At 47.3% G+C, this 10,710-nt stretch overlaps 1 pseudogene; it reads right to left on the bottom strand.

Annotated features, from left to right (window-relative positions):
* Nucleotides 1–563: 563 nt before the first annotated feature.
* On the bottom strand, nucleotides 564–5,846 carry LOC112078601 (NAD-dependent protein deacylase sirtuin-5, mitochondrial-like; annotated as a pseudogene).
* Between the last annotated feature and the right edge of the window lie 4,864 nt (nucleotides 5,847–10,710).

A 10,710-nucleotide genomic window follows, 5' to 3' on the forward strand; every position in this document is an offset into this window, starting at 1 on the left:
CAGTTGGCTTCAGTCTCATGGCGTGCCAGTGCAGGGGCAGGGTGGTCCCGCAGGGGCCGTGGAAGTGGAACCTGTAACACACAGAGATAGCAGGTGTTAAAGGAAGTTTTATAGCACAGACAAACCGACAGACAGACAGACAGACAGACAGACAGAGACGACAGAGAGACAGAGAGCAGAGACGAAGCGAACGACAGAGAGACAGAGCGAGAGCGACAGACAGACAGAGCACAGAGCGACAGAGCGACAGACAAACGAGACAGAGAGAGAGAGCGACAGACGAGAGACAGAGCGAGAGCGACAGACGACAGAGCGACAGAGCGACAGAGCGACAGACAGACAGACAGAACGACAGACAGAAACAGGAACGAGAAGACAGAGAGACAGAGCGAGAAGCGACAGAGAGACAGAGCGAGAGCGACAGACAGACAGACAGAGCGACAGAGAGACAGACAGACAGACAGACCCGAACATCGGCCGTGCGCAGTAGAAAGACAAAGCGAGAGAGAGACAGCCTAATAAATAAATAACTGTTACCAAGAAGTTGCTGAACTGACTGTGACTTAACCTTTGCCCTCCAGGGCAGCACAGATGGGGCTCTTGTGGCTGACCGCAACATTACCACAGCTCATACAGTGTTTTAAACAGACTGCCTGTCGTCACACACGAGGAGGGAGAGAGAGAGAAGAGATTAGAAAAGAGAAGAGACTGACAGTAGACAATGATAATGTGCCAACTCAAAACAGCAATTTTTTTTAACAGACTGACTGTGGTTACAGAGACCGGCACAGATGAGGAGAAAGAGAGATTAGTAGAGAAGAGAAAGAGGAGAAGAGAGAGAGACAGTAAACAAAGAACAAGGGAACCAGACAGAGATAAAAGTACCATAAACCATCTACAGACTAGTCTAGTACCCAGATCAAGCTAACTAATGTGGTTAGTACCCAGATCTAGCTAATACTGTTAGTACAGATCAGCTAACTACTGTGTTAGTACCCAATCAAGCTAACTAATCTGTCTGGTTAGTACCCAGATCAAGCTAACTACTGTGGTTAGTACCCAGATCTAGCTAACTACTGTGGTTAGTACCCAGATCTAGCTAACTACTGTGTTAGTACCCAGATCTAGCTAACTACTGGTGGTTCTACCGATCTGCTAACTACCGTGTTATACCAATCGCTAACTATTGGTTAGTACCCAGATCAAGCTACTATTGTGGTTAGTACCCAGATCAAGCTAACTACTGTGGTTAGTACCCAGATCAAGCTACTACTGTGTTTACCCAGATTGAGGAAAAGCATTTTTTTAGATGAGGCGAATAATCAATTTCTACAAAATATAATTGCTTTCACATCTCTAAATTGTCTTGATCAGGCTTCCCTAAGCTGAGAACATTGTGTAGAGATTGTTTTGAAGTCTGTGAAGCTTATATGCATATCTACAGCCTAGACTACTACCCAGGATGAAGTGACTATTAAACAATGAATAAACACCTTCATGTAACGGTGTTCCTCTCTCTCTTCATACGAAGAGGAGAGTAGTGATTCGACCAAGGCGCAGCGGTTGTGAATACATAATGATTTATTTACAAGACGAACATAACACACGAAGAACACTTGATATTACAAAACAAACAAAACGATGTAGACAGACCTGGACGACGAACTTACATGAAACACGAAGAAAAAACGAACAGGAAAATGACTACACAAAATGACGAACGCACGAAACAGTCCCATATTGTGTAACTAGACACAGACACAGGAGACAACCACCCACAAACAAACAGTGTGAAAACACCTACCTTAATATGACTCTCAATCAGAGGAAATGAAAAACACCTGCCTCTAATTGAGAGCCATATTAGGTCACCCTTTAAACCAACATAGAAACAGAAAACATAGACTGCCCACCCAAACTCACGTCTGACCAATAACAAATACAAAACTAACAGAAAACAGGTCAGGAACGTGACATAACCCCCCTTAAGGTGCGAACTCCGGGCGCACCAAGCACAAAGTTTAGGGGAGGGTCTGGGTGGGCATCTGACCACGGTGGTGGCTCAGGCTCTGGGCGAGGGCTCCCACCCCCATAGTCAAACCAGCTTCCGTTCCCCCTACGACTGACCACCCTCCTATTCCACCACTTAATTTCCTGGTAACATCGAGACAAGAGGCAGCAGCCGGGATAAGGTAGTCAGACAGAGATATAGCACAGGAAGAGAGTAGGTCAGGATAGAGAGGTAGCTCAGGATAGAGGGCAACTCCGGACTGAAAGGCAGCTCCGGACAGAGAGACAGCTCTGGACTGAGGGCAGTTCTGGATTAATGGCCGCTCTGGGCTGAGCGGCATGCATGACGGCTGACGGCTCTGACGCTCATGGCTGGCTGACGGCTCTGGACGCTCATGGCTGGCTGACGGCTCTGGACGCTCATGGCTGGCTGACGGCTCTGGACGCTCATGCTGGCTGGCGGCTGGACGCTCATGGCTGGCTGCGCTCTGGACGCTCATGGCTGGCTGGCGCTCTGGCTATCCGTTGGTTGGCGGCTCTGGCAGATCCTGTCTGTTGGCGCTCTGGCAGATCCTTTGCTGGCAGCTCTGCCTGGCGTCTGCTGGGTCTGGCCGGCTCTGCAGATCCTGTCTGGTTGGCGGCTCTGGCAGATCCTGTCGTGTGCGCTCTGGCAATCCTGTCTGGTGGCTCTGGCAGATCCTGATGACGAATGGCTCTAGCGGCTCCTGACTGCGATCGCTCTGACGGCTCGGACAGACGGGCGGCTCTAATGGCACTGGGCAGACGGATGGCTCTAATGGCGCTGGGGAGACGGATGGCTCAGATGGCGCTGGGGAGACGGATGGCTCAGATGGCCGGAGCGGATGGCTCAGATGGCGCGTGGGAGCCAGATGCGTGGGAGACGGATGGCTCAGATGGCGCTGGGGAGACGGATGGCTCAGATGGCCTGGGGAGACGGATGGCTCAGATGGCGCTGAGAGACGGATGGCTCAGATGGCGCTGGAGAGACGGATGGCTCTGACCAGATAAGGCGCACTGTAGACCTGGTGCGTGGTGCCGGAACTGGAGGCACCGGGCTAAGGACACGCACCTTCAGGCTAGTGCGGGGAGAAGGAACAGGGCATACTGGACCCTGGATACGCACATTAGGCCTAGTGCGTGTGCCAGCACGGGTGGTACCGGGCTGGGACACGCACTTCAAGGCTAGTGCGGGGAGCAGCAACAGGGGGTACTGGACCCTGGAAACGCACAGGAGGCTTGGTGTGTGTGTAGGGCACTGGTGTGTGGGCTGGAGACACGCACCATTGGACGAGTGCGTGGAGGAGGACAGGGCTATGGAGACGCACGGAAACCTGGTGCGTAGTGTAGGCACTGGTGGTACTGGGCTGGGGCGGGAGGTAGCGCCGGAAATACCGGACCGTGCAAGCGTACTGGCTCCCTTGAGCATTGAGCTGCCCAACCTTACCTGGTTGAATGCTCCCCGTCGCCCGACCAGTGCGGGAGGTGAATAACCCGCACCGGGCTATGTAGGCGAACCGGGGACACCATGCGTAAGGCTTGTGCCATGTAAGCCGGCCCAAAGAGACGTACGGTGCAGATATGTAGGCCGGCTTCATGACATCCGGCTCAATACTCAATCTAGCCCTACCAGTGCGGGGAGGTGGAATAACCCGCACCGGGCTATGCACACGTACAGGAGACACCGTGCGCTCTACTGCGTAACACGTTTCTGCCCGTCTCCCGCTCTCCACGGTTAGCCTGGGAAGTGGCGCAGGTCTCCTACCTGCCTTGGCCCACTACCTCTTAGCCCCCCCCCAGAAATTTTTGGGTAGTACTCACGGGCTTTTCGGGCTTCCGTGCTAGACGCGTCCCCTCATAACGCCGGTTCCCTTCTCCGGTTGCCTCTGCTCTCCTCAGTGCCTCCAGCTGTTCCCATGGGAGGCGATCCCTTCCAGCCAGGATCTCCTCCATGTGTAGTAACCTTTACCGTCCAAAACATCCTCCCATGTCCATTCCTCCTTCTTGCGTTGTCCCTTCCTCCCGTTACACCCTGCCTTGGTTCTGGTTATTTGGTGGGTGGTTCTGTAACGGTGTTCCTCCTCCTCTTCATACGAAGAGGAGGAGTAGTGATTCGACCAAGGCGCAGCGGGTTGTGAATACATAATGATTTATTTACAAGACGAACTAAACACACGAAGAACACTTGATATATTACAAAACAACAAAACGATGTAGACAGACCTGGACGACGAACTTACATGAAACACGAAGAAAACACGAACAGGAAAATGACTACACAAAATGACGAATGCACGAAACAGTCCCGTATGGTGTAACATAGACACAGACACAGGAGACAACCACCCACAAACAAACAGTGTGAAAACACCTACCTTAATATGACTCTCAATCAGAGGAAATGAAAAACACCTGCCTCTAATTGAGAGCCATATTAGGTCACCCTTTAAACCAACATAGAAACAGAAAACATAGACTGCCCACCCAAACTCACGTCCTGACCAACTAACACATACAAAACTAACAGAAAACAGGTCAGGAACGTGACACTTCAACAATATTCTCTAAAGACACACTTCAATAACATGAGCCCCCCAATAATCACTACTAGCTATTCAGACACAGGTTTACACCCCAAAATGGCACCCTATTGCCCATCACCTGTAGGGCTCTGGTCAAAAGTAGTGCACTTCATAGGGAATAGGGTGCCATTTGGGACGTATTCCCAGTGACAGTGACATTGTAATATTATCGTGGCTCTACTAGCTAGCTATTCGGGACAGTGAAAGTCAACCTGAGTGACATTTCCGTGGTTACAATACCGTGTATCTCCAGGACGTTGGTGGATCTGGCGCGGTAGTGCAGCTCGTCGATGTTCTGTGTGATGACGGTGACGTGGCATCCCTGTCTCTGCAGCTGCGCCTCACACTCTGCTATGGCCAAATGGGCCGGGTTGGGGCTCTTCCTCGGCATCACCTGATATGTAAAATGTATGGATTTTTGTATAAATGTATTGTTGTACTTTCACTTACACTATTGTATATTAAACATGCTCAGTAAATTGCATTTCTTCACTTTCTCCGGTAGTGGTAGAACTCCCACACCTTGGATGGGTTCTGACTGAACGCACCAGGGGTGGCCAGGTCCTGATGTAGGGGAAGAGAGGAAGAAGAAAATTAGGGAGAAAAAAAGAGGGAGGGAGGAAATGGGGGGAAGGAGAAGGAGGAGGGAGAAACAAGGGAAGAAAGAGAGAGGGGGCGGGAGCAGAGGAGGAGAAAGGAAGAGGGAGAAACGGGAAGAAAGAGAGGGCCCTGGTCAAAAGTAGTGCACTATAACAGGAATAGGGTTCCATTTGGGATGGGAGATACCTAGTCAGTTGTACAACTGAATGTATTCAACTGAAATGCCTGAGCAGGGGTGTGTTTACCTGGGCTTGCCATTTCCTCCAGAAGCCTCCTTCTCTGAAGGTTGGGACCCCACTCTCTGCGCCCAACACTGATCCCGTCAAGATGGCCACGTGTTTGGCTTTAGAGAACAAGTCCCTGAACACTGCCAGGTCTGAAAACACATGCAAACAAAGAAAGCAGACAGAGACAGACAGACAAAGCATCAGTTAACCCAGGAACTAAATGGGATGTACGATTTCACTGTGTGTGTGTGTGTGTGCGTGCGTGCGTGTGCGTGGGCATGCGTGTCTGTGTACTAGTCCTACCCGAGCTGTGTCTGGCCATATCCTGTCTGCCCTGGGTCCGGGGCTCTTTGAGACGGACACAAAGCTGAGAGATGATGCCTCTACTGGTGCACTGACGTACAATCATCAGGGTTAACTAACTCAGGGCTGGGACAGACAGGAAGAGAGAATACACACATTTTAAAAAGAACACAGGAAGAGAGAATACACATATATGAAACACACATTAAGAAGAATTTGGGTCACCAGAATACCTGTACCCCACAGATGTTGACACAGCAAAGGACAGTGAACTTAATTCAATTCGGACAAAAAACATGATTTATCCCAGAGGGACAATTACTTTGGACACACAAAGGTTTCTTGAGCTCTGAAGATGACAGCTATCCAATGCAACTCAAGCACAGGGCTGTGTTCAGCATAGCCGCGAGAAGTAGGGGTACTGAGGGTTCTGCAGCACCCCCTGATGAATCCAAATACAGTACCAGTCAAAGGTTTGGACACACCTACTCATTAAAGGGTTGTTCTTTATTTTTACTATTTTCTACATTGTACAACAATAGTGAAGACATCAAAACTAGGAAATAACACATATAGAATCATGTAGTAACCAAAAAAGTGTTAAACAAATCAAATCTTTTGAATTTGATATTCTTCAAAGTAGCCACCCTTCGCCTTGATGGCAGCTTTACACACTTTTGTCATTCTCTCAACCAGCTTCATGAGGTAGTCACCTGGAATGCAATTCAATTAACAGCGGTGCCTTGTTAAAAGTTAATTTGTGGAATTTCTTTCCAACTTAATGCGTTTGAGCCAGTTAGTTGTGACAAGGTGGGGGTGGTATACAGAAGATAGCCCTATTTGGTAAAAGATCAAGTCCATATTATGGCAAGAACAGCTCAAATAAGCAAAGAGAAACAACAGTCCATCATTACTTTAAGACATGAAGGTCAGTCAATCCGGAAGATTTCAAGAACTTTGAAAGTTTCTTCATGTGCAGTTGCAAAAAACCATCAAGCGCTATGATGAATCTGGCTCTCATGAGGACCGCCACAGGAAAGGAAGACCCAGAGTTACCTCTGCTGCAGAGGATAAGTTCATTAGAGTTAACAGCGCCTGAGATTGCAGCCCAAATAAATGCTTCACAGAGTTCAAGTAACAGACACATCTCAACATCAACTGTTCAGAGGAGACTGCGTGAATCAGGCCTTCATGGCCGAATTACTGCAAAGAAATCATTATTAAAGGACACCAATACGAAGAAGATAACTTTTTTGGGCCAAGAAACACGAGTTAGACCGGTGGAAATCTGTCCTTTGGTCTGAAGAGTCCAAATTTGAGATTTTTGGTTCCAACCGCCGTGTCTTTGTGAGACACAGAGTAGGTGAACGGATGATCTCCGCATGTGTGGTTCCCGCCGTGAAGCATGGAGGAGGTATGATGGTGTGGGGATGATTTGCTGGTGACACGGTCTGTGATTTATTTAGAATTCAAGGCACACATAACCAGCATGGCTACCACAGCATTCTGCATCGTTACGCCATCCCATCTGGTTGGCGCTTAGTGGGACTATCATTTGTTTTTCAACAGGACAATGACCAAACACACCTCTAGGCTGTGTAAGGGCTATTTGACCAAGAAGGAGAGCATTAGCCACCTATTTCATTTATCTGTATTTTCTTTTACTACTCTAGGGTTATTATTATTGCTTGGATAACCTCATTAACTATTATGTATTGATTTATTTGTCATTATTTTATGCTGTGCGCAATGAATTATCACTGGAAGAGTTATCACTGAATTATCACGGTGAAGTATTGTAATATTTGTTTATGTTTCAATTAATCCCATAAGGGATGGGCACGAAAATAAAATGTTGTTGATTCAGTCATTCATTTACTATGTTATGTCTAGTCTATGAGACCAGGCTGGAATTTATCCATGTCCTTACCCTGTTTAGGCAGTATATGTAAGAGGTGTGGTGTGTTGTGTATTGTGATTGGAAAGTGCTATTGGTTGACACAGTTGTTTTTTTCATTCGCTTGACGGAATTTGATTACACGATTTAAATGTTTGAGATGAACAAATCAGGTGACAAATGGAGAAACGCGCTGTAAATGACAATGATTTCGTTCGTGTTTGCATATCAGCGACACTTCTGGTTCAATTCTGATCATTGTACCATCCACTAGATGGCGTGAGCTTGATTTCAAAAGAGAGAAAATAGTTGGAGAATAGCAGCTTTCAGATGGCATGGGGGTGGTGGATGTAGATTGGTGTTTGCTTACAGATCACTTGACAACTATTAGAAACCCCTGCCATGAAGGCTATGGAATCCAACATAATACGCCATAATGAAGAAGACCGATAGTCTAGACATCTAACTCCCATCGTGTAGTAGGGTAAGGTTTGGTACTTGAGAGAAAGGGCCAGACAGTCTCAGGATAGGATCCCCAATTATACGGATTTACACTGATGATGTGTTCTCACAATAGCAACTATGTGTTATTCTTTGCTATGGCAGACAGGGAAAGTGTGTGTGTATTCCACTTTATCTTTTCATAAGGGAGAAGGGACTTCTTCTAATCGAATGTCACTGCTCATCTCGTGCCACTGGAGGTGGTTCGCCCATCTTTCTCTCTCTCTCTCTCCCTCTTCCCGTCACCTCCGTTTCTCATCGACCGCCCCACCTACACCGTCTGCCCGTGCATGAGCGTTGGCGGCGCCGAGTGTCGTCTCGCTCAGTCCCGCCGGTTGCCCGTGGACAGAAGTTGCCCGACCGAGGACACCTAAATGGCGGCGTTACCGGAGGATGAGATAGACCGTCGGCCGATCCGGAGAGTTCGGTCCAAGAGCGATACGCCTTACATCACCGAGGCGCGTCTCTCTCTCCACCTGGAGACAGGTAGGTGAAACACGCGCGCACCGCCGCACAGACATACACGCACTGTCTGACTGCGTGGACCTAGTGGTTGGCTAGATGTGGGGTTCGCGGTTCGACTCATTGTGTTACAGACAGTAGCTCAATGAGATGCGTGTTATGGAAAACTATGTGATGTATTTTTCTCCCCATTTTGCCAATTGTATGCTATCAAATGGAGAGGATTGTGTTATGACATACTATCTGTGACGTTATAGCCTGCCTGTGTTCAGAGCTGCGCTGCGGCTTGATGGGAATGTGATAACTATGCACACAGTGCCTCCTTCATGCATTGTATATCAGGCAGCTGAGCGAATATAGTCTTGTATTTGGATTGGTTTCCAACGTGTAGGCTATATTTAAGATGACATTATAGGCCTATATTATAAAGAGGATTTTCAAAATAATGTCGATGAAATGATTTTCCAATGAAAGGGTCTGTTATCTTGCACTGTTGTCGATTAGGCTCGAACCAACTGGCCATGCATTTTAAATCTAAACCCAATATTCTGCAGCTGAATCCATTACTGTTTTTAGTTAGATAGTGTGACTGTGCGGCTTCTAGCTGGTTTGCAGATTTCCAGAGTGAATGACTCGATTCACTTGCATGAATGCAGCTGGACTTGTTCTATAATCTAGGCTACATTCTCACTGTGACTGACCAGATCCAATTTTAGAGGTTGCTTCTGTTTTGGGGTTCGTGTGACCGACCGATAGTAGCCTGTTCTGCATCTACAATAGCCAATAGCCAGTAGGCTACACGCGTCACGCGCAGGAGCTGTCCTCTCTGTCATGGTGCTTAAACTGAAACTGCCACCGTCCCAAATCACGCGACAGACAGCGGACCCCGATTGATTAGTACGAACGTTATTTTCCACACATCAGATTATTCACGTCTTGACCGATATTCATAATATATGGGTAACTGTACTCTTAAGGTTTGTGGATGTGTGTCAAACGACTCCCCCTATCCAACGTTATAAATCCCAGTCACGTGGTGTGCAGTGAGCGTATATTCTCCCTATCCGACAGATGCCAACTCTCCGTGGAGGAAGCCTCGCATGGCTGGCTATTATTCTGCTCTACCTGGCACATTTTTCTTAGCCAGGTATTTTCCTAGTGTTCAGTTTATTTGCAGAATTTATTCGGTATTCCATTATGGATTATCATTGATTTGGGAGTTGGGTTAGATACATTTATATGAATTGCTTTAATGTAGCCTAAACTTGCGGTGAATGCATTATTCTAGTTGACAATTGTATACAGATTAAATGTATAGTAGCCTGCAACAGTACAGCAATCTATGTAGTCAGTCACGCATGGCTCCATTTGTGCTCCAGGATACGCTGTACATGGATGAAATCATCCACATGCTCGCCTTAAACAGAGTTCTTACCCATCCCTCATAGTCTCACAGACAGTGCTCCCACCAACCCGCCTCGCAGAATAAGGGAACATCACAGAGAGTTAACACACACAGGGAACTTTATTGTCAAACAGCAGTAATGATCATGGAACTGGTCTGAAAGGTACAGAGAATGAGAGATAATGATTATAAATGGATGCAGTAAATACAGCAGAATACCTACATGTAATAACATGGATATAAACAGTGCAATTGTGCAAAGGAATGAAATAGATTATTGAAAGCAATAGTACAACAGTGATAGCGATGAATAAAACGAAGGACTGTATGAAATAAACAAACATGTTAAATGTAATGTAACATACATAACCCAGTAGTAACCACACAGGGAATAATAATTACTAACAAATAATAAACAAAGGCAAATCCCAGCCAAAACAACAATAAACACTACTCACTTTTACCCACGCACTCGCTGCGCATACTGCCATACATCCACCTCTGATCTGCACTGTAGGCAACCGCCAGCGCGACAAGGTCTTATTTCTAGGGATACAAGAGCATGCATCAGGCCTGGCTAGCCAGTGCAGGATCAGGTAGATGTTTTCATCCAATCAGAGTGTGCATGATCAGCTCATGCAAAGAGTGTGGGCCAAGTGGGCAAAAGCTGATGGGCTGAGACCATGGCTCCTCACGTGAGGAGAG

The sequence above is a fragment of the Salvelinus sp. IW2-2015 genome, unplaced genomic scaffold (assembly GCF_002910315.2).
Source record: "Salvelinus sp. IW2-2015 unplaced genomic scaffold, ASM291031v2 Un_scaffold5939, whole genome shotgun sequence".
NCBI lineage: Eukaryota > Metazoa > Chordata > Actinopteri > Salmoniformes > Salmonidae > Salvelinus > Salvelinus sp. IW2-2015.